The 26,784-nt window shown below is 38.6% G+C and overlaps 1 long non-coding RNA gene across 1 annotated transcript in view; it reads right to left on the bottom strand.

The window, feature by feature from the left end:
- The window catches only part of LOC136852030 (uncharacterized), a 194,650-nt gene extending 170,632 nt beyond the window's left edge, over positions 1–24,018 (bottom strand). The window contains exons 1-2 of the long non-coding RNA XR_010857052.1: positions 23,476–24,018; positions 13,005–13,093 (exon numbers count right to left, since the gene is read on the bottom strand). This is a non-coding gene — a long non-coding RNA (uncharacterized lncRNA). The remainder of the gene's footprint in view (positions 1–13,004; positions 13,094–23,475) is intronic.
- Positions 24,019–26,784: the final 2,766 nt, after the last annotated feature.

The raw sequence follows: 26,784 nt of genomic DNA, 5'->3' as shown, positions 1-26,784 counted from the left end.
TTCCAGTTCATTCTGAACATTCATTTAATGTCATCAACAAAGCAAAATTGGCGCCACAACGCCGTTTAATAAGAGGTTCCCACCCACCCCCCCCCGTTACTGTACCAATAAGTACATTGCTTTTGACCTGAATGATCGTTTACAAACTCCTAGCATTAATTATTTTCTGTATACCGGTACTCTGAAACAAACACCCAATCAATATTGTGAATCAGGGGGAAAATGTGACCTACATTTCTATAAAAATCTGGCACTGAACGGTCCCTTGACATAAAACACGAATAAAAGCCGTTGCCTCATAATTTTAGTAACTCCGTACATTATAAGACAAATAAATAAAACCCACCTCTAAAAGGGAAAAAGTATACACACGCGCATGCACACATACACACTCATAACACACACACACATATATATATATATATATATATAAGGTAAACATAGGAAGGGAATCAACTGCCACCTTGATCAGACTGAAACATGCACTTGCGTCATCAGGACTGCCAAGATCTGTTCCAAATACTGACAACTATTTTTTGGGAGTGTCACTGGTCTCTCCATTGGTACTTCACGCGCTGATAACATTCAATTCAGCGATTCATTTGACAACAATATTCATCAGAAGCAAATGACCGCACTGGCTGGAGACGAGCAATTCAGGAGACAACAAGACACGAGACTTGAGGTGATGTGCAAAGGAACGTTTCAGCTTCATGTTTTCTAGAAGTATACGCAGTCGAAACCTTTGTGTATTAAATATATACATTCATTTAAAATACTACATAGTCTGCGCATTATTAAATCTATTATTATCACAATATTTCAAATAAGAAAATACAGAGCAACACAGTTTACGTGATGCGATGCAAGTGCGATGCAGTTTTACAGTTACTGAAATATTGCCGCCTCTTTGAACTACAGTACATGAATTTTAACGTTTATGCTCTAACAACAAGAACTCGGTGAAACAGACTAATGAGAGAGAGAGAGAGAGAGAGAGAGAGAGAGAGAGAGAGAGAGAGAGAGAGAGAGAGAGAGAGAGAGTAATTCTTGAAGGCAATAAAATAGAATTGTCTCCCAAAAAGCGTTTGGAAAAGCCGCGTCTATGTTGTTCTCCTTCCACAGTAAACAATCCCTTTCTAATTCCAAGTTGAAATGAATACTGTGCAAACACAGGAAGAGACGTGACTCTGAGCTTCATTGCAGAAGAAACATCGCTTTTTAACCAACTGCTTCCAATGCCGTTGTAGCTGCAGGATGTCCGGCTGTTGCCTACTTGTTCTGCTGGTCCTTTGGCTCGAGTCCCACAGGATGAGGAAACAGTATCGTTCATTCTTTCTACTTTCTATCGCTATTCAAACAGAAAGTAATTTAAGTGTCTCTCTCGCTGGCTGGAATAGCCCCGGCATGCTGAATTTGTCTACAGAGAGTGTTAGTATCTCCGCTTCGTGTCCAAGTAAGGGTGCTGTTGAATATTCTCCCTGTAATTTCGAGCTCCTTTTTTTTCCGAGTGGTAGTTCCGTCTATCTCATTTTATCTCTCTCTCTTCCTTCATTAAACAGCTGCTCTTCTTGTTAGAAGAGTTAAATCACAATGCCGAGTAGCTTTTATTTTATTGAACAGAGCTTAAGATGCTTCAAAAGAAAAAAAGTAAAAAATGCGCCTAAGTTTCTTCGGCACAATCGAGTTTTCTGTACAGCCGCTACAGCGTATAATCAAGGCCACCGAATAGCTCTATATATCTTTCGGCCAGAAGCCGCGCCCATGGAACATGAACAACGGCCCAGTGGTGACCTAATATCGTTGAATACAATAAAAACTAACTGAAGCTAAGGCTGAGGCTACAATTTGCTATGTTTGATGATTGGAGGGTGGATGATCAACAAACCAATTTGTAGCCCTCTAGCCTCAGTAGTTTTTAAGATCTGAGGGCGGACAGAAAAAAGTGCGGACGGGCAGACAAAGCCGGCACAATAGTTTTCTTTTACAGAAAACTAAAAGCATGGTTCCTGCTGTTTAGGGTTAGCCAACGTCGCTTTCACATGAGATAAGCAGATAATTTCCCATCAAACCTGCATCAATGTCTTCTCAAGATGGTTTTGGTTTTTTGCAACTAAACCGGAAACCCTGGCTCTCTTCTGGTGCTTCCTATTGTAGAGAAAAAGAAAGTCGAGTCAGCAAATGACTTTGAACTTTACTCAAGTAGCTCCATTCAGTGCCCATCTGTGGCATGAGACCCATCTTCCCCATTTCCAGTGACCCACACGACTTGGTATATCAGTCTCCTGGGTTAACTGAAGCTGCCATCAATCAGCTTTCTTCGGCTCATTCGATGAGTGACGAAATCCGAGAGAGCCCTCTACAGGCAGATATCGGAAAGAGCACTAAACACGACGTCAGTTATGAAGTTTTCTGGAAGTTACTTCCATTTCGAATTGGAAATGCAAAAAAAAAAAAAAATAATAATAAAATAAAACACGAGCAATAAGCCATTTTATTCGCGAACATATTTTGAGATATCAGGAAACTCCTGGAAATTCGGACACTTTGCAAGTTTGCATCAAACTCTTATCATACTCTGTTGCAAGTTTTCAGAGGCAGTAACGTTAACTATTTCTCAACCTTTAACTTTGTATGAGGCTTGTGGCCAAAAATGATTTCTTTACTGGTTATATTGATGACTAAGTTCAGGCCTCACCCTAGACCGTATGATGATAACACGAGAAGACTGTCTGTATTTCAAAACGTCAATCATTTTGCTGCCGAACAGTCTTATGTCTAAGAACAATATTCATAACAGCAAGCGGGTTTCTTTTTTATATATTTCTTATGTCTATTAGCTATTTGTCTCCATTATGTTTATAACAATACTAGGAAAAAGTTGACTTTGAGCGCCACTGGAGGATAACATTTTCTTTGGAACCTCTGAATACTATTATTAACGAAGACGTGTAAAAATAAACTGACATACGTTTTCACAATTTGTAGGTTACTTCTATATTCTCTGGGTGATTCAAGACACTAAACTTTATCAATTTTATACACATTTATATTGACTAATTGATTGACACCAAAGTGTCGTCAAAAAACAAAGGTCGTTGATGTCATGTTTACATTTCTATATAAGGAATATTTCATTAAAAAAAAACTTTCAGAATCATTACCGTTCGCCCTGACATTCCAAACACGATGAAACATTGCCTCAACATTGTTACCTCGGGCACTAGCCAGTATGTTTCATTTCGCCGCTGCGCTAATCGATCCCATCCCATCTCAATATATATAAATCACTTCCATTCCACACCCGCCCAAATCTATTCCTTTCCATCACTGCGCAAATCCACTGCATTTCACCTCGGCACAAATCAATTCGTTCCAATCTGCGCGAATCCAACCCACTCTGTGTACGTTCAGACTCCGGAAGCTCGGAGGTGTTTCTTGTGCGCTTTCTAAATCCCCTCCTGATGATCTCTAAAGGCTCCTTGCACCTGAAGTGCCAAGGACAAACAGCCTCATCGTCGGGCACTCTAGATTTCCTAATCCTCTGAAAGTTTTTAAATCAGTGATTTCTGAGGTGAAGTTGCTATCACAAGGACAAGATTGCAAGGCCAAATCGCCTCTTAACATGACAAAACCATGAACGGTCGTATAATAATAATAATAATAATAATAATAATAATAATAATAATAATAATAATAATTCACAAAAATATTACCGTCACCAGGTATAATATCTTCATCCAACTACAAATTAAAGTAAATACGAACGTTTCCTCCGAGCCAACATACATCCCTCAGAAATCAAGGTTGTGGAAACAGGTAATTACGGAATGCTTTACTTGGCAAACCATTTGGAAGAAAAATTCAATCTTTGCGTCAGAAGTTTATGGAAAGAGTTTATCCTTCACCAAGGCTGCATACCATCTGAAATTAAGAATCTCGTCAAGACTCTACAGTAATCAGTTGCTGAGCTCAAATTGCATCTTGATGCAGCCTTGTCGGGGAAACTGAAGGTTGGAAAGGACATCCCATGAGAGAGAGAGAGAGAGAGAGAGAGAGAGAGAGAGAGAGAGAGAGAGAGAGAGAGAGAGAGAGAGAGAGGGGGGGGGTGGAACGAAGTTTATCCTATTAGCATTTTGTCAAGCATCAGACAAACTTCATCCCTGGCTTTTCCTGGGCTCTGATATAAACTTCAGCAAAACGGTGTCTCTCTCCTGCAACAGGTGATGATATTCCTCGGTGAAATTTTTATGTGGAACTCAACAACATTTTGCCATTACTTTTTATTTGATCGGATATTATAGAGACGAGAAGCAAGGACACATAAATGCATAACAAAGCCAGAGAAAATTGAAAGATGACGACAAGGGCCAAGGAAAGGAAATGAAAGAAGTGCTTCAATAGTAGAGGTAATTAAACAAAGGAACAAAAGATACGAAAAGCAAGATGCTTCATTGATTCAATACTCCTGAGCAGTTTCTCTTGCCGTCTAACATGGAAAAAATAATGTTAAAATGTCTTAATCGCTGTTTTTATACTTTGAATAAATGCAAATACTACAATGATAGGTTACCTTACCTTTCTCCGGAGTATCATATTCGTTAAAAACAACAATTTCCTATACACAGTTTTAATTTATTTGAGAATGAAAACTCATGGTTATGTCATTCACCTGACTTCGAATTGCAGCTTCGTCTAATGGCCACTTGGTAAAGTCAAGAAAATAAAGTGTGTAAAAAAAACAAGCCAAAATAAATCCCTTGCACTTTCCTACCATTTTGAGAGAAAAAAAAATATCGTAAAAAAGAGAGGAAAACACAATCATGCTTCTTCATATTAAACTCAAATAGCGAGGTTTTAAAAATCAATAAGAATGCATCACGAAAAATCTTGTCTTTCGTCCTTCAAGCAAACGAAGAAGTCTGCAGCGTGTGGAAGGCAAATGGGTCTCAAGTGATGCAGTGTTTCAAGGGCAGTGCGGAGGAAAGATCAGCAATAATGGAAGGGAGAATGGACGTGGGTGGGGGAGAGAGATCTGCAATATTAAGTGTAGGATGTATGGGGAATACATGTGCTGAAATAGTGTAAGGGGAGAGGCGAACAGATCTACCAAAAATAGTTGAGGAGGAAGGGCGGGGGTAGGTTAAGAAGTTTGCAAGAATATATGTTGGGGGGGGGGCGCAATTAAGGTAAATGATTGGCAATAATAGACAAGGTGGGCGGGGGAGGGTGGGGAAGTGTATGTATGGATAATTGGAAGTAAATGTGAAAGGATGTCTTAGCAGAAGGGAAGGATGAGAACGGGGAATGGTGGGTGTGGGGTTGGGGTGGGGGGGGGGGCGGTTGCAGCGTCAGCAAGAAAAGAGATCTGAAAAGGGTCTGAAGAGATCGATAAAACTGATGTTAAGAACAAGGAATTGGGGAAGAGGGGTGATTAGTAAACAAGGAGGAGAAGTGTGCAGGAGTAGGTTAATGAAGACCTTACAAGAAAGCATAGGAGGAAAGAATCAACAATGATGTAAGGGCAGAGATCTGTATATTGGAAAGGGAGCGGGGAGAGGATTGTAAGAAATCAGGAGGAATGCGAACGACACTAGTTTACAAAATATTGAAGGAAGCAATACCTCCACTGGACTCGAAATGCATACCAGTATTTTCAACTACAACGTTTGAACATTCCCATACCATAAGCCCAAAATGTAATAACATTAAAGCAAACTTTTAACGAATAAATTGCCCGTACAGAGAGAGGGAAATGACAGAATCGATAGAAAACGGCTGCCTGGTTAAAGAGAGGTTGTAACATCAGCGCCATTTTTTTCTGACTTATGTTGCTGCTCTTCTTGTTTATGTCCATTTGTTTATTGACAGCATTTAATTATTCATTTGTCCTTTCCCTCTATCCATTTTGGCAACCTGTTCTGCAGAAATTTACATTGCTGTTATTGCTTTCCAGGCTTATCATCTGTGAATGACTGATCATTTATAGATTTTAGGCATACATGCCAAGCACTGGGGCAACTCAGGCCAATCAGCGCTGAAACGGAAATTGACAGTAAATGTTTGAAAGGGGTAACCTAGATCTTGGGGGTAACAGGCGGAAAACCTCGCAGTCGCACCATGAATCAATTGTTAGGAGAGGGTGGACAGTGGAAGAAAGAGAATATGAACGGAAGTACAGTAAAAGGAATGAAAGCAGTCGCAGCTAGGGGCCGAAGGGACGCTGCAAAGACCCTTAAGAAATGCCTTCATTTATAATATGTGAATGTTCACATATTACAGTTAAAAATATTAATAAAAATTGAATATGTATTTAAAGTGACACCTCACTGTACGTCCCAACTCCAGTAACACTGAGGAATGATAAACAGAAGGTACTGCTTCCCTATAGAGTTTATAGGCTGGTTTCCCTAGGCTTATAACTTCCTTCATAAAAGGTAAATGACATCATTAACTCTTTTGAGGCTTAATGCCCTAACATGTACTCCATCCACTTGGCATAAAATGAGGGAGATGCAGCCTAATAAAATAGGCCGTAATCGATTTTAACAAGCAGAAAATGTTCATTTAGTAGAAACATGTAGGCCATGCATCTCTCTCTCTCTCTCTCTCTCTCTCTCTCTCTCTCTCTCTCTCTCTCTATATATATATATATATATATATATATATATATATATATATATATATATATATATATATATATATATATGTACAAACATACTGTATATACATATATATATATATATACACATACATATATATATACATATATATTTACATATATATACATATATATAAATATATGTTATATATGTATATGTATATATATATATATATATATATATATATATATATATATATATATATATATATATATATATATATATATATATATATATGTGTGTGTGTGTTGTTGTGCGGCAGAATAGGTATAAAACCAAAGGGACCCCTTCAAGTACCGAAATAGATAGTCTGGCGCCACATTATTTAAGGGCATTGCTGTCTACCCCATAAAAAGGTGAGCAGCGAGATAACGAGATTAAAACTTATGGTCCGATCTATGGTCCGAATATTCCTTCGATTGTAAAAGGACCCTATTACTTGATGACCATCTCTTCGATATGAAATCAATATCTCATTTTTCTTTGGTAGTTAAAGATTGCTTTTTCTAATTATTTTTCATTCGCATTTACTGTGCATAACGAATGCACTGAAAATGCACGGCTAAAGGTATCGTTTACCTGTACGTAATTAATGAAAAAAAAAACTATCTTTTCTCTTGGATGGACAAATTAATGCCTTAAACATATCATTTGGACTACAGTAACCAAAAGGTTAATGCAAGTTGCAGCAGACCTTGGGAATCGAATATTTATAGACTTCAGGCCAGTGGCCAAGCACTGGGACCTATGAGGTCATTCAGCGCTGAAACGGAAATTGACAGTAAAAGGTTTGAAAGGTGTAACAGGAGGAAAACTTCGCCGTTGCACTAAGAATCAGTAATTGTTAGGAGAGAGTGGAGAGGAAGATGGAAGAAAGAGAATATGAAAGGAGGTACAGTAAAAGGAACGAAAGGAGTTTTAGCTAGGGGCCGAAGAGGCGCTAAAAAGAACCTTAAGTAATGTCTAAAGCGCACCGCATGAGGTGCACTGACGGCATTACCCTGGGAGTCTGGTGTGAGCGGCAATGGCATGAAGAACCTACACATGACGTTGGGGGTAACATCAAATAATCTGACAACTTGTTAAATGGCTGGTGTAAAAGTACAAAGAATTTATTATTTCATCCCAATGGGCATATGGGAAAGAAGGAACATTCTGGAAACGGGTTGGAAAAAACATTTGGGTAATTAAGAAATATAAAATTTTAACTGCAATTGAAACATTAAGAGTATTCTGCAAAAGCCCTAATAATGGGAAAAGATTTAATATCAGTTTTGTTCAAACTATGGGACAAGGGATTTGCTGATTATAAAATGTAAATAAACGTTCTGAAGGTGGAATAATGCGGTGTTATAACAATGAGATCCGGCAATATTCTGACAATATATTGTGGTGTACCACTATTTCGGTGATAGAACAGGGGGTTTTCTGATAACAGAATAGGGTGATAATCCTCATGATACTAAGGAACAATATCGGCTGACGGAAGTGGACGGTCTTATCATAACAGAACTGGGATACTAAATTAACAGGATGAAAACACATGCAAAAAAGGAAAATTGAAAGACAAGTTCACGTATGCCTATTTTGCGTTAGTCTGACCATGAAATTAACGAATCCATGGTTTATTTACCGAAGAAGAGAGCACGTGCGATGTGAGAGAGAGAGAGAGAGAGAGAGAGAGAGAGAGAGAGACTGGAGAAAGAGAGAGAGAGAGAGAGAGAGAGAGAGAGAGAAAGAGAAGAGAAGAGAACAACACTGGCCGCATGAATAGGTCAAATCCGTAAATACATTTCGCGTTTGACAAAACCCGAGAGAAATAATTCTGCAACTGAAAGCGCCTTTACGCTGAATAGTGTCCCCATACACGAAGGACTGTGAACAAAATATGACCTTTAAACGTACTGTTCTTGAAACAATTTTGGGAGGTATAGGAGGTCACCATGATGTTAGATGGAGTGGCCGAGGCACTGGAACGTTAGTGCCTTAATATCCAGGAAGCACAGATCGAGGTGAGTGGTGCAGTGCTGCTGCTGGTACGCCTTCTGTGCAAGCATAAGAACTGGCTAGAGTTGTCGAAATTTGCTGTTGTCTATTTTGGAATCGCCCCCTGTTTGATTAGATTTCTTGGCTGCCGCCAACTAGTCGACCCAGCTGTGAACAGGCACCACTGTCACTTAAGGCCAACCAGAAGGCATGGGGCCAGCAACCTCATCACTAGAGACTATCTAAAGCGTCGGTCACACGAGGCAACTTTATTTGTTGCTACTGAAGTCACGATGTTATGAAGTCGGTTGACCAGTATGGACTCTCACATCAGAGGACCCCAGTTCGAGGCTTGAGATGTAACTCTTCCTTTGATGGGGTAGGAAAACCAGTGCCCCGTCATACTTCCCAAGACCGGATAAAAGATGGTAAGTTGAACGCAGTGATAATACCACACCCATGCTTTGAGCCAAAAACAGTGAAACTGAACGGAACATCAGTAATTCATGGAATCTAGACACAGACCTTCACAATTTCCCTACATATGGTTTGCAAGGTCTACTTTCATTAGCAACAAGCAAGAAAATAAATTAAATAATCACGTTACTAAATCATATGGACAAATGATGATGCTATATTAAGAATTGAGAAATCCGTGGTGTAACAGAATTATAGAAATCACATAGCCATGATAAAGAATCATGTTATGAAACTGGAAAAATCCATAAAATATAATGGGACAAGACGTGGTTCACATATTGTAATAGAATAGTCACTTATAGCCTTTCAACCACTGGTTGAGTACTTCTAAATTTCAAGGGCTTTTAAAATACTACTACATAAATCAGGTCTCTTGAGAAATATGCCGTTTGATTAAGGCCTTGCCTCTGCTACTGACTGCGGGTGCAAGGATCCAGTGCGCTTAGAAATTCTTCTTTAAACTAAGTACACTCGGTTGAATATATACATATAGACTAATGTACTAACAGAACGTATTGAAAAGGATGACCATAACAATAAAACCAAGGTAATGGCTCAACATCACTTAGACTCGTGAATAAAATTGCACAATACTTATAGGTTGTATTTAAAAGGCGGGAGGGATTTACAAAGGACTGGCAGTTAAGGGAATATGACGTCAGTTCAGCCGCGGTTAAGCACAGACGATGAAAGCATTAATTTTCCTCCAAATAGGTTCCTTTAAGATCTTACCTAAAATAAAACACAATAGGTCTCGTCTGTGTGAATACACGTATTAAAAACAATCGTGAAAAAACCAGAAAGCTGAAATCAAAGTTCCCAAAGCTTCTTATACAACGAAGACTGAGGGCAAGAGTCAAATTTCTGGGTTGTTTACTTCAGGAAACACTGAAAAGCAAAGGGGAGGGAGAACTTTCCATGAATAAGTAATGGAAGGCCCTTTAACCAATCTTATCTGAAACGCTTACAGGTACCAAATACAACCTGTGGTTTTCAATTTCATCTGCACTGGGACGCGTGACCACACAACTACATTTACATACACAAACACAAACTATAATATATATATATATATATATATATATATATATATATATATATATATATATATATATATATATATATATATATATGTGTGTGTGTGTGTGTGTGTGTGTGTGTGTGTGTGTATGTGCACCCGTATGAAGATGAACAGAGCGATCTTTCTCTACAAAAGTAGGACGTGACTCCTCATTTCCATGTAACTGAAATCAAACTCCTCATGAACTTGTAGAATGTAGATGCCATCAGAATTCACCATCTAAGTGATCTTGATTATTATGGCATTTGTTTTTTTGTAAACAGAAGACGATAAGACAAAAAAAAAAGAAAAATACGCTTGCGGTCAGTAAAATGATGTTGGTTTACGATGATGCCGAGATCGACAACAACGCTCAAGTGGTTTCAATGCTGTTAGTGTCATACGTGGTAAGATTTTGTGTTTGTTAGCGTTAAGTGAACACGACCCTCATTTACCTCCGTCGACTACCCTTGTTTGCGAACGTCGTAGATCAAGGATTGCACGGGTAGGAAGGAGTTGGGGTTACTACAGTCGCATATCAAGAGTTCAGTAGGCTGTCGAAGTAAACTCTCTCTCTCTCTCTCTCTCTCTCTCTCTCTCTCTCTCTCTCATACACACACACACGTCAATAACCACACATCTCATGATGCTTAAAAAGACCGCATGAAGATGTTTGCCAAATGGTCTAATGAGTTGTGTCGTACCATGTCCTTTGTTGAGGCATGTCAACATTCCATTTCGGTCGCGTGTTTACTTCCTCTTGCAAGGCGCGTTAGTCCCAAGTTCATTATAGCTCATTATTGAATTGTACAGGATAATGAATGGAACGGTGTCGTGTTAAGCCGGAGGGTCTGGTTATTGGAAGTTAGGAAATACCTTGCCATCTCGCCACTCAGCTCGTAATAAGAGCTAGAACGTTAGTGCTGTCAGTTGCCCCTCATGCAGTGCACTGAGAGGCATTATAGAGAGGTTCTTTGCAGCGTCTCTTCGGCCCCTAGCTGCAACCTTAGACATTTTTTACTGTTCTTTTCTCCTTTCAAGATTCTTTTTCAACCATCTTACTGTCCACCCCTCTCCTGACAATTGATTCATAGTGCAACTGCATTTAGGTTTTTTACACCTTTCAAACCTTTCCCTGTCAATTTCCGTTTCAGCGCTGAATGACCTCATTGGTCCCTAAATTCTATATTTAATTAAATTCAGTTCAATAAAATGTCATCACATTTAATTTTCTTCATATTCAATATCGTAGTTCCTCACTGGGAAGAGGTTTCGTTCTCAACTTCCACTCTGTTGGTCGTGAGTTCAATGGCGCCCACCGGCCAGTGAAGAACAAGAATAATTTGTTTCTAATGATAGAAATTCATAATAATAATAATAATGTGGTAACAGCATTCCACAATAATCAAGACTAGGTCCCGTTGCTAGGTAACCAATTGGCTCTGGCCACGTAAAAGTAAATCTAATCCTACGGAAGCCCTAGGAATCCCTCAAGAGCTGGAAAATAAGCTCAGTGGTCTTAGTTTAACTAAGATATAGCTGATTAACTTATTTCCCGGGCATTGAAAGATTCCGGCCCGAAGGATTAGATTATCCTTTTACACCAGACCGCTAAGAACCAAGGTTACTAGTCTTGACCTCATGCTAGTGCTGTTATTATTATTATTATTATTAATATTATTACCATTAACAAATTCCTCTTGTTATTATTACTTTTAGCAGCAGGGCTGGACCAAAGAGCCATTGTTCCCCGCTGGCCAGACCACGATATTGAGAAGAAAATTAAACCTCTTCCCATTCAACTGACCTTGAATATCAAAACAGGAATCAAAGAAAATGGCATTCAGCGAAACGGAAATTGTTTAATCAAATTTGAAACGGTGTAAAAACCTCAAATGGTGTTCACTATGAGTTTTGTCAGGAGAAGGTGGATGTTAGATGGTAAATGTAATGGGCCCCTGAGCGAGCATAAATTTTCTCTTGGCTTGCAGGAGAAGGGTCACGCAGGTGTGGCCTTTCTCTTCAGAGAGAATGAAAAGAACGACAAAATGTCTAAGATTGTGGACTGACTCTCTCTCTAACTCTCTCCTCTCTCTCTCTGGAAAACACTAACCAGCACATTCTTTGCCAACGTATTATCAACGCCTGTGCATAATGTTCTAGCTCTTATTACGAGCTGAGTGGCGAGATGGCAAGATATTTCCTAACTTCCAACAACCAGACCCTCCGGCTTAACACGACACCGTTCCATTCATTATCCTGTACAGTTCAATAATGAGCTATAATGAACTTGGGACTAACGCGCCTTGCAAGAGGAAGTAAACACGCGACCGAAATGGAATGTTGACATGCCTCAACAAAGGACACGGTACGACACAACTCATTAGACCATTTGGCAAACATCTTCATGCGGTCTTTTTAAGCATCATGAGATGTGTGGTTATTGACGTGTGTGTAGAGAGAGAGAGTAGAGAGAGAGAGAGAGAGAACCTAATAAACTCTTATTATTTGAGAGAGAGATAAATAGAATATAGAACTTAGGCCATTCAGCACGACAGCCTACTGAACTCTCTGAGATGAGAGACTGAGAGAGAACCTTCGACAGCCAACCCTTGATGATATGCCTCCTTCCTACCCGTGCAATCCTTGATCAAGACATGGTACTTGAAACCATGTTACCGCGTTTAGTACTAGCATCACAGGTGTACCTCTTCGAAATGAAATCGAATCACAAATAACGTGAGACTACGCTACTCTTTTCGAACACGATCCTATCCTTTGCCAAACTACTAAAAAATGAGACTTCTTGTACTTACAGTCTGGAGAAGTTCTGCGCACAATACAAACGTGTCCAGTTGACCACTCGATCCTTTGGTAACTTTATTCACAAACCGATGGGGCAAACCTGCAAGGTGAAAATGATATCCATATTTATCAGTCAGGAAAATATACTCGTAATAGGCACAACTTGCAAATCAAGGTGACTGGGTCAATTTAAAACTGTACTTAAACAAGAGAATGATTTTGCACTTGTTACATAATCTTGAAACGGACCTTATACTACTAATATTACTGAGAATGACTCCGTTTATTACAGATGTCAGCCTATACTTTCACGCACTAAAATATTTCTAGAAGCGGCGGCATAATTATTGCTGGTGTGGATGTGGCGTGTAAATACATCTGTTGACTTAATATGGACGGCAGAAAATTAGAAAACACTAGTACAAAATGCGCCAAAGTTTCTTCGGCGCAATCGAGTTTTCTGTACAGCCGCTATGGCGTATAATCAAGGCCACCGAAAATAGATTTATCTTTCGGTGGCCTCGGTACAATGCTGTATGAGCCGCGGCCCATGAAACCTTAACCACGGCCTGGTGGTGGCCTATCCTATATCGTTGCCAGAAGCACGATTATGGCTAACATTAACCTTAAAATAAAAACTACTGAGGCTAGAGGGCTGCAATTTTGGTATGTTTGATGACTTGAGGGCCCCTGGTTTTTAAGATCTGAGGGCGGACAGACAAAGCCGGCACAATAGTTTTCTTTTACAGAAACTAAAAAAAAAAAAAAAAAAAAAAAAACGGTTGAAAGATTGGGACCAGAAGAAAGGACATCGTACAATCTCGCCCTCAAACCATTAAATCTCGTGCCGTCAGGAACACTTGGCTCGGCTGTCTCATTGCTACTGGACTGTCATTATCATACACAATTTCCCATTATTGTTTCATAACATTTAGTATATTTATATTTGTATAAGACATTTATTCAAGACTCCGCTTACCTCTTTGATAAAAGATTCATCGGAAATCTTTTCATCTAGTACTCACATACGCCTATGATGACCCTAAACAAATGATAATAAATGAATACCTTCTCTATGACAAAATCAATATTCATTTTTTTCGACAGACCTTTCATCAACCACAACACTGGCCTTTTGTTGTTGCAAGTTCAACTCACCAACCACAGTCCACAGTCCTATACTTGATCCCAGGTGCAAATTCCAGAGATCTATGATAGTATTGCACCAGCCCCGGTTTTTTTGCCATGCCCCTAGGTGGGAAACATAATGAGATTATTTTCAAGAAAATTATATGGTTAGTTTTGAAGACATGGCATCTGCTTTTTTCAGGGAAAGGTTGGTACTCGGTTGCATCTCGGGAAAATGGATCCCGGGCGGGAAACAGAATATAGAATTTTGGCCAAAGGCCATGCCTGGGACCTATGAGGTCAATCAGTTCTGAAACGGAAACTGACAGTAAAAAGTTTGAAAGGTGTAATAGGAGTAAAACCTTGCAGTTGCTCTATGAATTAATTATTAGGTGAGATTGGAAAGTTAAGATGGAAGAAAGAGAATACGAACGGAAGTACAGTAAAAGGAATGACAGGGGTTGCATACAGGAATGCTAAGAGTGCAGGGACACTGCAAAGACCCTTCAGTAAAATTCACGGGAAAACATTAAGTAATGGCTGATTCGTCACTAGGCCTAACCTGAGGGCTAAATCAAGTAGCTCAGTGGTCTAGTTAAACCACATATGTAATAATAATAATAATAATAATAATAATAATAATAATAATAATAATAATAAGCAAAGCTGAAGACAACAATCGCTCCCCTCTGGTTCCGTAACCGCTAGTTGACGTGGAACATAGGTGCCGTGTGAATTCTTTTTCCAGTAATTTCGAAACAGAAATCTCATCACTTTCGGTAAAACTTCCGAATGAGATAAGCATTTCATTTTACGAGAGGGATTCTGCTCAAGATAATTAGTGTAATCTCATTCCGTCAGGCTATATTGATTGATTTATTTATATACTTTAGACATACATGCCAAGCATTGGAGCAACAAAGGCCATTCAGCGCTGAAACGGAAATTGACAGCAAAAGGTTTGAAAGGTGTAACAGGAGGAAAACCTCAAAGCAGTTGCACTATGAATCAAATGTTAGGAGAGGGTGGACGGTAAGCTGGAAGAGAGAGAATATGAACGGAGGTACAGTAAACGGGTTGCAGCAAGGGGCCGAAGGGACGCTGCAAAGACCCTTAAGTAATGTCTATACATTGCACCGCATGAGGTGCACTGACGGCCCTATCCCGACTACGGGTGCTTCAGGCTATAGGCGCGGAATAAAATTTGCCTCTTGCAAATGACATAAACAATTTGGTAAGCACTCAGACATTTAAGCTTGCTCATGGAGATAAATATATCATATTTAGCTGCGGAAAGGGGCGTCAAGATCTTCCTATCAAGCACAGCCGAGCAAAATGATGAGCTAATCCATTTTACGTAATGACAAATACCCATCAATTTTGGATGAAAAGAATTTGGGTAATAACCGGGTATGTATCCACCTTTACGCGTCACTAAACATAGCGGAAACTCCTTCGGACACCGTGTTTAGTACTAGCCCCTCGGGGATCAAAGTATTATACACAAAATTGTATTACGTACTTGCACAAGTAAAACAAACCAGATGTCCAGTCACCTGCACAGACACAGAAAGACTTAATAAAGGTAAAGTACAAGCCGGCAGTCTTATCTCAGAGTCAGCTGTAACACGGGGGTGTTACAGCGAATATCAAAGAAGCGCTTGTACCTAACGAACACATAATGTAGTTTAAGTAACCAAGCAGTTTTGTAATAAGTATTAATCTCTTTTTCAATAATGGAGTCTATCCAAATAACGTAATAGCACTCTGAAATGCATATGTATAACACATAAAGAAGGCTATTAGTGACGTACTTAGAGTTTCAAACTAGTCAGCCGAGGTTCATTGTTCGCTGAAGACAAAAGTGACCGCAACGCCGTAACATTACCACAGTGAGGTTCTCCTGGTAACCAATTTACCAACCACCCTTTTAAATACTTAGTATCAAAATATGAAACTGGAACGGCTCTTTAACAGCCTGGAAAGAAGTAATAGGCAACTCCGGCAGACTTGTACTTACGAAATGCCGGCGTTGAGTAGTGTACTGTGTACTTTTAAGGTGGTCTTTAGTTCTCTTACAGAACTACGTTGTTTTTGGTGGGCATAAACGAGAGCCAGGTGTTGGCGTGTATCGGCTGTCGTAGTGAAGTAAATCGACATTTGTAATGAGGGCTCAAAAAAACTAATGGATTCATTATGTGCCCCGAGGTCTAGACCTTGATGTGTCCTTAGTAAATCTCGTGACGTGGTGCGCGGAGTGTAACCTCGTGAATTGTGATTCCTCAAATTGATGACAGAAGTTCTTTGCAGATTATTAACATTTGATTCTATGTTAAGATAATTTTCGGATTGGCATTTATTTTTATCACGGGGAACAAGTAAAGCGAGAGAGAGTCATAGGCCTAGTTGACTGTCGCCCAGCGCAACAGTGTACTACGAAGCGTAATCACATTTTTATAAAAACTTTTTTGTTATATGTAGGCCTATATTACACTAAAAAACAGTGTGAGTGCTTCAGTTAATGGGCCTAAACTGGTGTTCTTTATTTACCACATAGCCGTTCTTGGCTTAGGATATGAAGTGCAACATAGGCCATGTATTTTTTACACCGTAGGCTGCCATTACCACGAACTGTAAAAGTGTGAGTGGCGTTTACAATGAATTTTAATCGGGACATGATTAGGAGAGAGAGAGAGTTGATGATCCTGATAATAAATTGAATAGAATTTAGGCCAAAAGCCAGGCGCCGGTACCTATGAGGCCATTTAGCGCTGAAAGGGACATGGACAGTAAGAAGGTTTGAAAGGTTTAACAGGCAGAAAACCTCAAAGCAGTTGCATTAAGAAACAATTTTTAGAGAGGGAGGAAAGTCAGATGGAAGAAACAGCATGTGAACGGAGGTAAAGTAAGAGAAATGAGAGAGGTTGCAGCTAGGGGCCGAAGGAACGCTGCAAAGACCCGTAAGTAATGCCTACAGTGCGCCACATGAGATGCACTGACGGCACTAATCCCCAACGGGGCTGATCCTGATAACTCACATCGATTCAAATGAATGTTTAGGAGGAAGGAGCAAGGTGACGAAGCTAACTACGTTTGTAATGGTAATGGCACAGTGACCTCTGCTTGATTTCTTCCCTTTGGATACCTTACCACTACAAGCCCCAGATCCAAATGAAGAAAGTGTGACGACCGTAGCAGGATTCAAACCCTCAAAATGTATATCGGAACAAAGTAACGATAACATTTACCTGACAATGGCTATGGATAGCAGCCCCTTCCCGAGAGAAGACGGAGCCTACTGTGGCCTTCTGATCATTAGGCCGAGGTATGTTTGTTTATTGCTTTTGTAGCCGTCGTTTTCATCGTTTGTTATACCTTTGTTGTTATTGATTGTACCTTATAATTAATATTTACTGTTATATAGTGATTATGATGATGCTTGCAGTACATAAGACTGATCATTGTTGATAATAATAAGCTGGTACACAGGTTTGGCAGCGGACATTGTTGTTTTTCTCAGGAGCTACCTTTCTGTAGGTAGCGGCTTAGTGTGAAATACACACACCCATATATATATATATATATATATATATATATATATATATATATACATGTGTTCATATATATATATATATATACACGTTTTTTGTTGAGTATATATTCCTGCATTTCCTACACAATACGGTGTGCTTAATTGATTATTCAGGATAATTGAACGTGTTTAAATACATACTTATGACGAATTGGTTGTTCCTTCTTGGTGGGGAATGAATGATGTCTACTTGAGCATTCTCTTTGCGGCTGTTTATATAAAATATATATATATAAATATATATATATATATATATATATATATATATATATATATATATAAATATATATTATATATATATATATATAAATATATATATATACAGTATATATAAATATATATATATTATATATATATATATATATATATATATATATATATATATATATATATATATACATATACACACAGGTGGTGGGGAAACGCCAAGAGACTTTCAGTTGTCAGAATTTTGTCTGGCAAAAGGTTACCGCCCAAAGCACTTTCCAGTTCTGGTTTTGACCAGCTTAGTCGTCTAACAATCTGATACACAACGTACGATTTAAGTTAAAAGACGCTCAGTGGTTTTTTAACAGAGCTTGCCCAACCACCCGTCTTCTGCAAGGCTTAGGAACGTTTCCACTAGCTTGGCGGGGGCTACAGTGCCGCTGATCACACCAAAAGGCCCATCATAAATATATATATATATATATATATATATATATATATATATATATATATATATATATATATATATGTGTGTAATGTGTGTGTGTGTGTGTGTGTGTGTGTGTGTGTGTGTATTCCTGTAACTATGTCAAGTTAATTGGCAGATTTTGATATTATTTTACGGGATTAGAAGACTTCTTGGTTCATCGGATAGTGTAGATAATAAGTCAGTCATATGTTTTTTTCACATAAATCGTTATTGAATACCACAACTTGATATTCTTTTTACAAAAGAAGACACATCGGACACGTAATAAGTCAGTTGTTTTTTTTCAAATAAATCGATTATAATACTACAACGAGCATATTAATTCACAAAACATATATATATATATAAATATTGTATTTTGAAATATATATATATATATATATATATATATATATATATATATATAAGGCGCTAAAAGATTAATTTTTCAGAAGCAGTGGAAAACTGTAAAATGTCTAGTGACCTTGTTCTTTGAATGTGACTTTCATGATCCTTAGAGCTAGGCCGATGTGCTTCACTTCCTTATTGCTTTACGTTAACCTGGGACCAGGGCTCTAATTCTGTATCTTAGGTAGATAAACGCATTCTGGTATAATTGTACCTCTGCAGGTATCAGCTGATTGGGAAAGTCATGGAGCTGGTATCATCTCCCAAAATTAGAAATGAAGCAGATGAGTAAAACCTTTTGGATACCCTTTCTTTTGGGAATAGGGTGAATTTGAAATTTATGTATATATATATAATATATATATATATATATATATATATATATATATATATATATATACTAGATATGAATTAAGTGTATGCCTGTGTTTCTTTTAAGGATGTCCTATATAAAATCCACCGTGCCATTGTGGATCTATGCAGTGGATTAGTCTACTGGTAGTTAGTCGACAATGTAAGGCAGTATTTAGGAAGGTGGAAGACTAGCTTCTCTCACAAAAGTATTACTGAAAACCAGACCCCTTCCCCTGAAGGAGTTGTGGATCTCATTGGTTGAAGACAATACTTGCTGATGGGGACAGGACTCTTTCTCCAGATGCCTGTTGCAATCACATGCATCAGGTTAATCATTTTAGCAAGGACTGGTACTAGTGGTATTAGGCTGTACCACTTGGACGAAAATAAGAGCATTTTCACAGCTTTGGCTGGTATAAGAATCACTAAGATGAACCGTTAACATAGAAATGAAGTTTGAGAATGATTTATGGGGTGATGAAAGTCGAGATGCTTAGAAGTGATAAAAATTTTAGCGAAGCTTAACGACTGGATCAAAGTATCTTGTGATGGTTTAGTCATGTAGAAAGAATTGGTAATGATGGAAAGTGCATAATTCAGAAGTTATCATTCAGTAATAATACGTTGAAGAAAGAAGTGAAGACTCAGAACGGTGCAGGATAGATGGTTTGAAAGTCATTTGAAAGGAAGACCGTTGATAACCAGAACTGCTAGACAGAGGTTCTCCGCCAGGGGGAATTTTCGGGGCGGGAATTGTGACGAGGATATTTAGTATTATATGCATATTATTTGGAATGCACCTTTTGAGGCAGAAATTTTTTTGAAAGGGGGTTGAGGATGACATATGGTGAAAGGGTGCATGGGCCAAAAAAGGTTGAGAACCGGTGCTAGACTGTGTGCAAAATGGGGTGAATGATAGCGTGTGTGGGGGTGTGTGTGTGGCGGGGGAAGGTTATAGTATCAACGAGTGAGTGGTGAGCCGTGGTAAGTTTATGAAGTGGGCTTATCCACGATTCAGCAGTAAAGAATTAATGGGCAGTAGTGACTCATGATTTATTTTTCACTGGACCCATCCCTTGTTAGGCCAATCGGTTTATTTTTGAAAAAAAAAAAATGCATGTGTTCACGTGCTTTGTATTAGGTCTGAAACTGAACTGTCGCTGGGAGGCAGAAGCTAAAATATATGAAAATATTGTTAGAGTGAGATGCTGTTATAGCATGTGAATGAAAGTCAAGTTACGTGTTGAAATGAAATGCATAATTAGTGTGGAATGAGGGTGGCTGAAAGGCAAGAAACGTATACACGACGATATGGTAAAAAAATAATAAAGCAATGTTTTGCGATGGCTTAATCATTCAAAGAATGGTTGACAATATATCGGTAAACATGTTGCATAATCAATATTCTTGGGAGGAAGGAGATCAAGCTTAGAAAGTGATGGGTCAACGGTTTGACAAGTTTTAGAACGTTAAAAAAAAAAAAAAAACTCGAAGCGCTGATGCTACATTTTATGAACTTTCGAACCGGGGCGAGATTGTAATTTTCCTCTCGTTGCTAACGCGTTCTTCGCTCATTTATCGTTAGTTTTTCCTAGTTATTAGACCACCACTAGTATATAGTGTTTAAGTACACTTTGTTGGGAGAAAACTCCTTCTTTTAATAAATTATCACTTCTACTGTAATTAGTAGCTCCTAGTTATTAGACTTCGTCACTAGTATACAGTTTTGTTATACTGTAAATAAAAAAAGATCAAACCTTTTTTTTAAAATTCTGTTCCATCAAATTAGGTTTGAAGTTTCGTTTTCAGTTGCTTCGTATTATCCGTAACAGGCAAGATTTCACGCTACCAGTTTTGTTTGAAAAGTAAACCTTTCATTAAGAGCGTTCCATCACAAAGTCTGCCCATGAAATCGTTATCAGTTAACTGACGGAGTCGTTATCCGTAGCACGGCAAGATTTCCCTACCAGTTTTGTTTCGAGTCTGCATTACGAAGAGCGTTTACATCTGACCGCTTCCAGTATTATGGAATCTGCAAGCTAACCAGAACGCTACAGTTCTCTATGCTTTTCAACAGCAGATGCGCAGTTCATCTGCTCTCTGTTGTGTAGATGCTTTTGATAAATCATTGTAGAACTGGGCTTTACGATATAATTGCCAGCACATGTCAGCAGCTGTGCAAAAACAGGGGTTAGATCTAAAGAATAGACAAGCCAGTGATCATTGCTGCATTTACTGTAGATTCGTAGTTGCTGAATAATGGATAGTCACTAGTAATCACTGCTGCATTTACTGTAGATTCGTAATTGCTGAATAATGATGGATAGTCACTAGTAATCACTGCTGCATTTACTGTAGATTCGTAGTTGCTGAATAATGGATAGTCACTATGTACAGGATACTTTCGCAACACTAACCCCTCTATACAACAGTACAAAACCTCATCAGTAACAAGTCAAACTCACTATAAATGGGGCAGTTCAAGCTTTATACACTGCACCATTCATCACTATCCTGCACATACATACTTAAGGCTTTCGTTTTCAACAGCTGTTTAACGCTATCTGCCCAACACTTTACCTCCGTAGGGGGTTAGTGCTATCAGTGCACCTCATGCGGTGCACTGTAAGGATTACTAAAGGTTCTTTGCAGCGCGCCTTCGGTCCCTAGCTACAACCCCTTTCGTTCCTTTTACTGTACCTCCTTTCATATTCTCTTTCTTCCATCTTACTTAACACTCTCTCCTAACAATTGATTCATAGTGCAACTGCTTTGAGGTTTTCCTCCTGTTACGCCTTTCAAACTTTTTACTTTCGATTTCCGTTTTAGCGCTGAACGGCCTCATAGGTCCCAGTGCTTGGTTTTTGGCCTGAATTCTATATTCAATTCAACACTTTATGAGTCTCCCCATCCTTCATCCTAACACTTCCGAACTGTACACTCGTTTCACCAACCCATCATCCTCTATTCTTTCCGCTTGACCAAATACTCCCTAAACACATCAGTCTTTTAGACAGCTTCTACTGGTAATCACACTTTTCACCCTATGCTGAAATTGGTATACACCTTATTTTCAATTAGGATATTGATTACAATAGTATGCTGTTCCCTTTAGGTCACTTAATGACACCTAGGTCTAACAGCTCATAAGAAGAAGCTTTGTAATACATTTACAATTCACTTTAAATGCAACTTGTAAACCTTTAGTTCTTAATAATTGTAGGCCTAAGCAATAGGGAATCAGTAAGAGCCACGGGAGTTGAAATCAGAATTTACTTTAGATATTTTTCCTAGTAACAAGATATTTCCTGAAATGCAAGAATAATTGAAATTGCAACCCCCTATTGCAGAATCAGTGGCTAGACTCCCAAGGGGCGAATTCCCTGGGAAAGGTTGGTTTTGCTCGTTGCGATATCACGATTATCGTTCTACGATGATTGTTCAAGGTTTACGAGACAGTATCCCTTGAAGGTAACCTAGTGTTGCACGAAAATGGCTCTGAGCAAATTTGAGTCGAAAGAAGAGGTTGCTAATTAAATAACCTATATAGTAGAAGAGGTGGAAGATGAAGTTATTTTCCAATTGTACTGGGGAAAAATGGCTAAAAAACATTTGATGTCTGAACTGAAGAATGAGCAGGGATTATTTTTTTCAAATATCTTGCAAAGTAGCTTATGGATCAATTCAACACTTTTACATAGGTTTCGTGATACGACCCAAATTTTTTAATTTAATACGCAACTGCAAAGTGTTCTGTTTGAACGAGTTTACTCTTGTATTCAAGGCCAAAATCTGCGGTTTGATTTAGGAATGAGAAAACCATGGATCAGGTAATCCCCTACCACCATCCATGCATTCCTATAATTTCATACCCCTACAATTCGAGAAAACATCTAGGCAAGCGCAGAAGATGAATCAGGGAGGGGGTGGGGGATCACCTAGGCCAGAGCGTCACAATTCCTGAATCAAATTTCAGTTTTTGTTTATGAATGCAGAAGAGCACTTTGCAATTGCATAATTATTTTATCAATTAAGGGATGTATTACGAATTGATTCGTAGGCACACTTCATTCGAGATCTGACTCTTTCGACTGGGCCAAAAACCAAATCAATCATCGATAAAAATACTATGAATTGATTCATAGTCACTCTTCATTCGAGATTTGACTCTCCATCGACTGAACCAAAAACTAAACCAACATTGATAAAAATATAAAAATATACCCTCTAGTGAGATTTGTTCTTTATCATTGCCAGCAAATCATGAAAATTTCATGACATTCTATTGATAATACAAGGTAATGTATATTAGATTCAAACTCACCTGGTTTTTCCACTTTGGCGGCTACTTCTGCGCAGACGTTGTGTTTTACTCGTTGGTCCTTGCATTTGGAATGAGAAAGCTGCCACAACGATGGCTGTGTGGCACCTTCCTCCACAAGGATCTCATCTTGTTCCTCAGACAACTTAGGAGCTATGACGCAGGCAGTGACCCTTCCAGTCCGAGTAATCGTTTACTACTACGATTACATTTTCACCCTCCAGCCGACCGACTATTCAGAACCAACGATGACCGTTAACGACTCTACCGTCAGTCGTTCAAAGCAAAACAGCCCACCTCGCACCGAGCAAAACCTACCTTAACTTCCTGAGAATAGATACCTTTGTGTGACAAAAAAAAAAAAGAACGAAGAGAAGCGCATTATGGGGAAATGCGGGTGACCACAACACTTGAACAGTCAGACATCGGCCTACTCAAATATACCGAGTACTCATGTGTTTCTGAATCCCGTAAGGGGGTAGGGGCGTCAGTGCACCCCACGTGGTACCCTGTAGGCATTACTTAAGGGTCTTCGCAACGTCCCCTCGGCCCTTAGCCGCAACCTCTTTCATTCCTTTTACTGTACCTCCGTTCATATTCTCTTCCTTCTGACTTTCCACCTGTTACATCATTCGAATCTTCTTACTGTCAATTTCCATTTCAGCGCTGAATGACCTCATAGGTCCCATTGCTGGGCCTTTGGCCTAAATTCTGTATTCAATTCAACAACGCATAAACATTCAGACATCGGCCTACACAGAATACCGAGTGGCTATTTCTTTCTGAAGCTTTTAGAAAAGATGAAATACATTAAATCTACCAATTTGACCAATTGCGCATCGTTTAGGTAACTGATTAATCCTGGACATGTGTGGGAAGGTCGTTTATCAACGACAGTCACATTTTCGGTTAAGAGTGAGTTTTAATCGTTAGGGTTTTGTGCGTTTTAGTTATTGGGCATTTGTGAGTTTTGTTTGCTTGGCCAGTGTGAGTTTTCATTAACTCAAGGTAATGTACGGTGTAATGGTTCGTATAGGTCTAGTGAACGGATCTTCTGTAGCTTATTTTTATATTATTTCCGTTACATTTCTATTACTGTTTGCGGAAAATGGAACGAGAGAGAAAACTGAAGCATGATAATTGGCGTTATTATTATTATTATTATTATTATTATTATTATTATTATTATTATTATTATATCACTCTCCTCTTCGCTGTTGTTCTCTCTGTTCGCTTACTTTTTAATTTTTAAAAATTTTTACTATAATTTTCTTAACCCAATAACCGTTTTCTATGGGAACCATCATCGATAAAAATACTATGAATTGATTCATAGTCACTCTTCATTCGAGATTTGACTCTCCAGCTGTCAGCTGTCAGCTAAGAGTGCGGCAAACAAAAATTTACGCGACCCAGACTGTCAGCAAAAAGTAAAAAACACTACATGGCAACTACTCTCCCGGCCGCGCTATCTTTTGAGTGCTGGGGGGTTACGTTTGCTTTTTTTTTTTATCAGTTTCTGTATCTTATTCCATATATTTTAACCCATATAAGACTATTAACGTATAAACGGCCGTTTCCCTTTCACCATTGTCACGTATTTATTTATACGTCTGCTCTTTCCAGCCACGATAATAACAGCAATTTTTCCCTTGGCTATAAGATTATCAGCGTGGCGACATTTGGAAAATAACATTCTCTTAGGACCGACACACGTGCATTGTTTCATGTATGGAAGTTTATTTGTTGTATATGAAACTCTTTCTTTTTGAATTTCTAGAATTTATAAATAACAGGTTACAACAATTATTTATTCGAATTATAGTTGTTACTAATCATCATATTTTGATTTCACAGGCCATATTATAGTATATATTCCAGCTGTTTCCGAAAGATCTTGCATTTGGTAGACTGTATAATCCAATCTTTGGGCTAAACCTAGGTTCCTGTTATGAATTGTACATCATCCATGATGCATGTCTGTTTTCTAAATGAAAACAATATTAAATAAAAGTAAATTGTATGGAATTTCTAAGTGATATATATATTGTTACGTGTGTGTCTTGGCTGATCATGTATTATTCAATTTACGTAATTTTTACGGCCCTGCAGACCAAGAATACACGTAATCTGCCACTTGAAGCCAAAAGTTAACCTCAAAGACAGTCGTTAATTAGCCAAAGGTCGCCAGTTAAGGGTAATTAACCTTAACAAGAATATTTGAGATGAATTTTAGATTTCAAACGCAACGGTTCTTCCCAACATCGAACGCGAGGCATACAAAAGCATCGAGACTTAAAACTGTGTTGCTTACCCTAACCTAGGTATTTTACTGGAATAACGGGGTTGAAGCTAACAATATAATAATTTGGCTTAATCTAGACTTCGTAAACACATATACAGTAAGTGGGGGATGAAGGAGGAAACAAAGGAAATGCGAAATACAGAAAAAGATAAAAGAATGGGCGAAGTTTTGAACAAAAAGCGACTTTACCTTAGGACGAACGTTGTGCGCACCAACCACCGCCGAGAGGAGTCTTCGCAATTGCTTCTTCACTTCACTAATAGAATAATAGACAAAGAAAGGGAGAAGAGGCCCCGTCGGACGTGTGGTCTCTTCAAAAGCTCCAGTCTCTCTCAAGTTCCCTGACCAGCCTAGGTCAAAAACAGGCCTACAGCCATGGCCTAGGCGTCTACGTTCTGTTAAAAACATTCGCCAAGAGAGACAGGTAGGAAGGAAAAAGGACCTTAGGGCCACCTATTTTTAAGGCTGATATGGGAATTTTCCTATAGGGGAAAAAAAATGGCTAAATGCTACCTATCCTTTTCAATGGACGTCAAAGTTTGAAATGAAGACGCTTCTAATCTAGACAACGTCTTTTCCCGGTCTCAGTCAGGCTGATATTATTTACAATCAAAAGTTACGAGGGCGAACAGCAGTAATATTTGTAAAATATATATATATATATATATATATATATATATATATATATATATATATATATATATATATATATATATATCAAAAAGGCATATTCAGGTCTCCTTGGAAGGTAATGATCAGTTGTTGTTTTCATATCTCCTGTCTTCTTTCCACCTGCATCGAGTTTGGTGGGTGGAACCACTCGAACATTAGTTTGAGAATGATGCCTCGGATTATCCCCAGTCCTTTTGACCAATTACAATTTCTTGTTTCATGGACAATGGCGGATTTAGTGATCTCCCTTTTGTACAGGCAAGTTAAACGACCTTTAATTTCCCCATGAATTTTGACCGTCAACAAGGGAATTCCGAAGTGACCATCATCAATGA

The sequence above is a fragment of the Macrobrachium rosenbergii genome, chromosome 24 (assembly GCF_040412425.1).
Source record: "Macrobrachium rosenbergii isolate ZJJX-2024 chromosome 24, ASM4041242v1, whole genome shotgun sequence".
In the NCBI taxonomy this organism is placed as follows: domain Eukaryota; kingdom Metazoa; phylum Arthropoda; class Malacostraca; order Decapoda; family Palaemonidae; genus Macrobrachium; species Macrobrachium rosenbergii.
The sequence above is the reverse complement of the archived record's forward strand: the minus strand, read 5'-3'. Positions and strand labels throughout refer to the sequence as shown.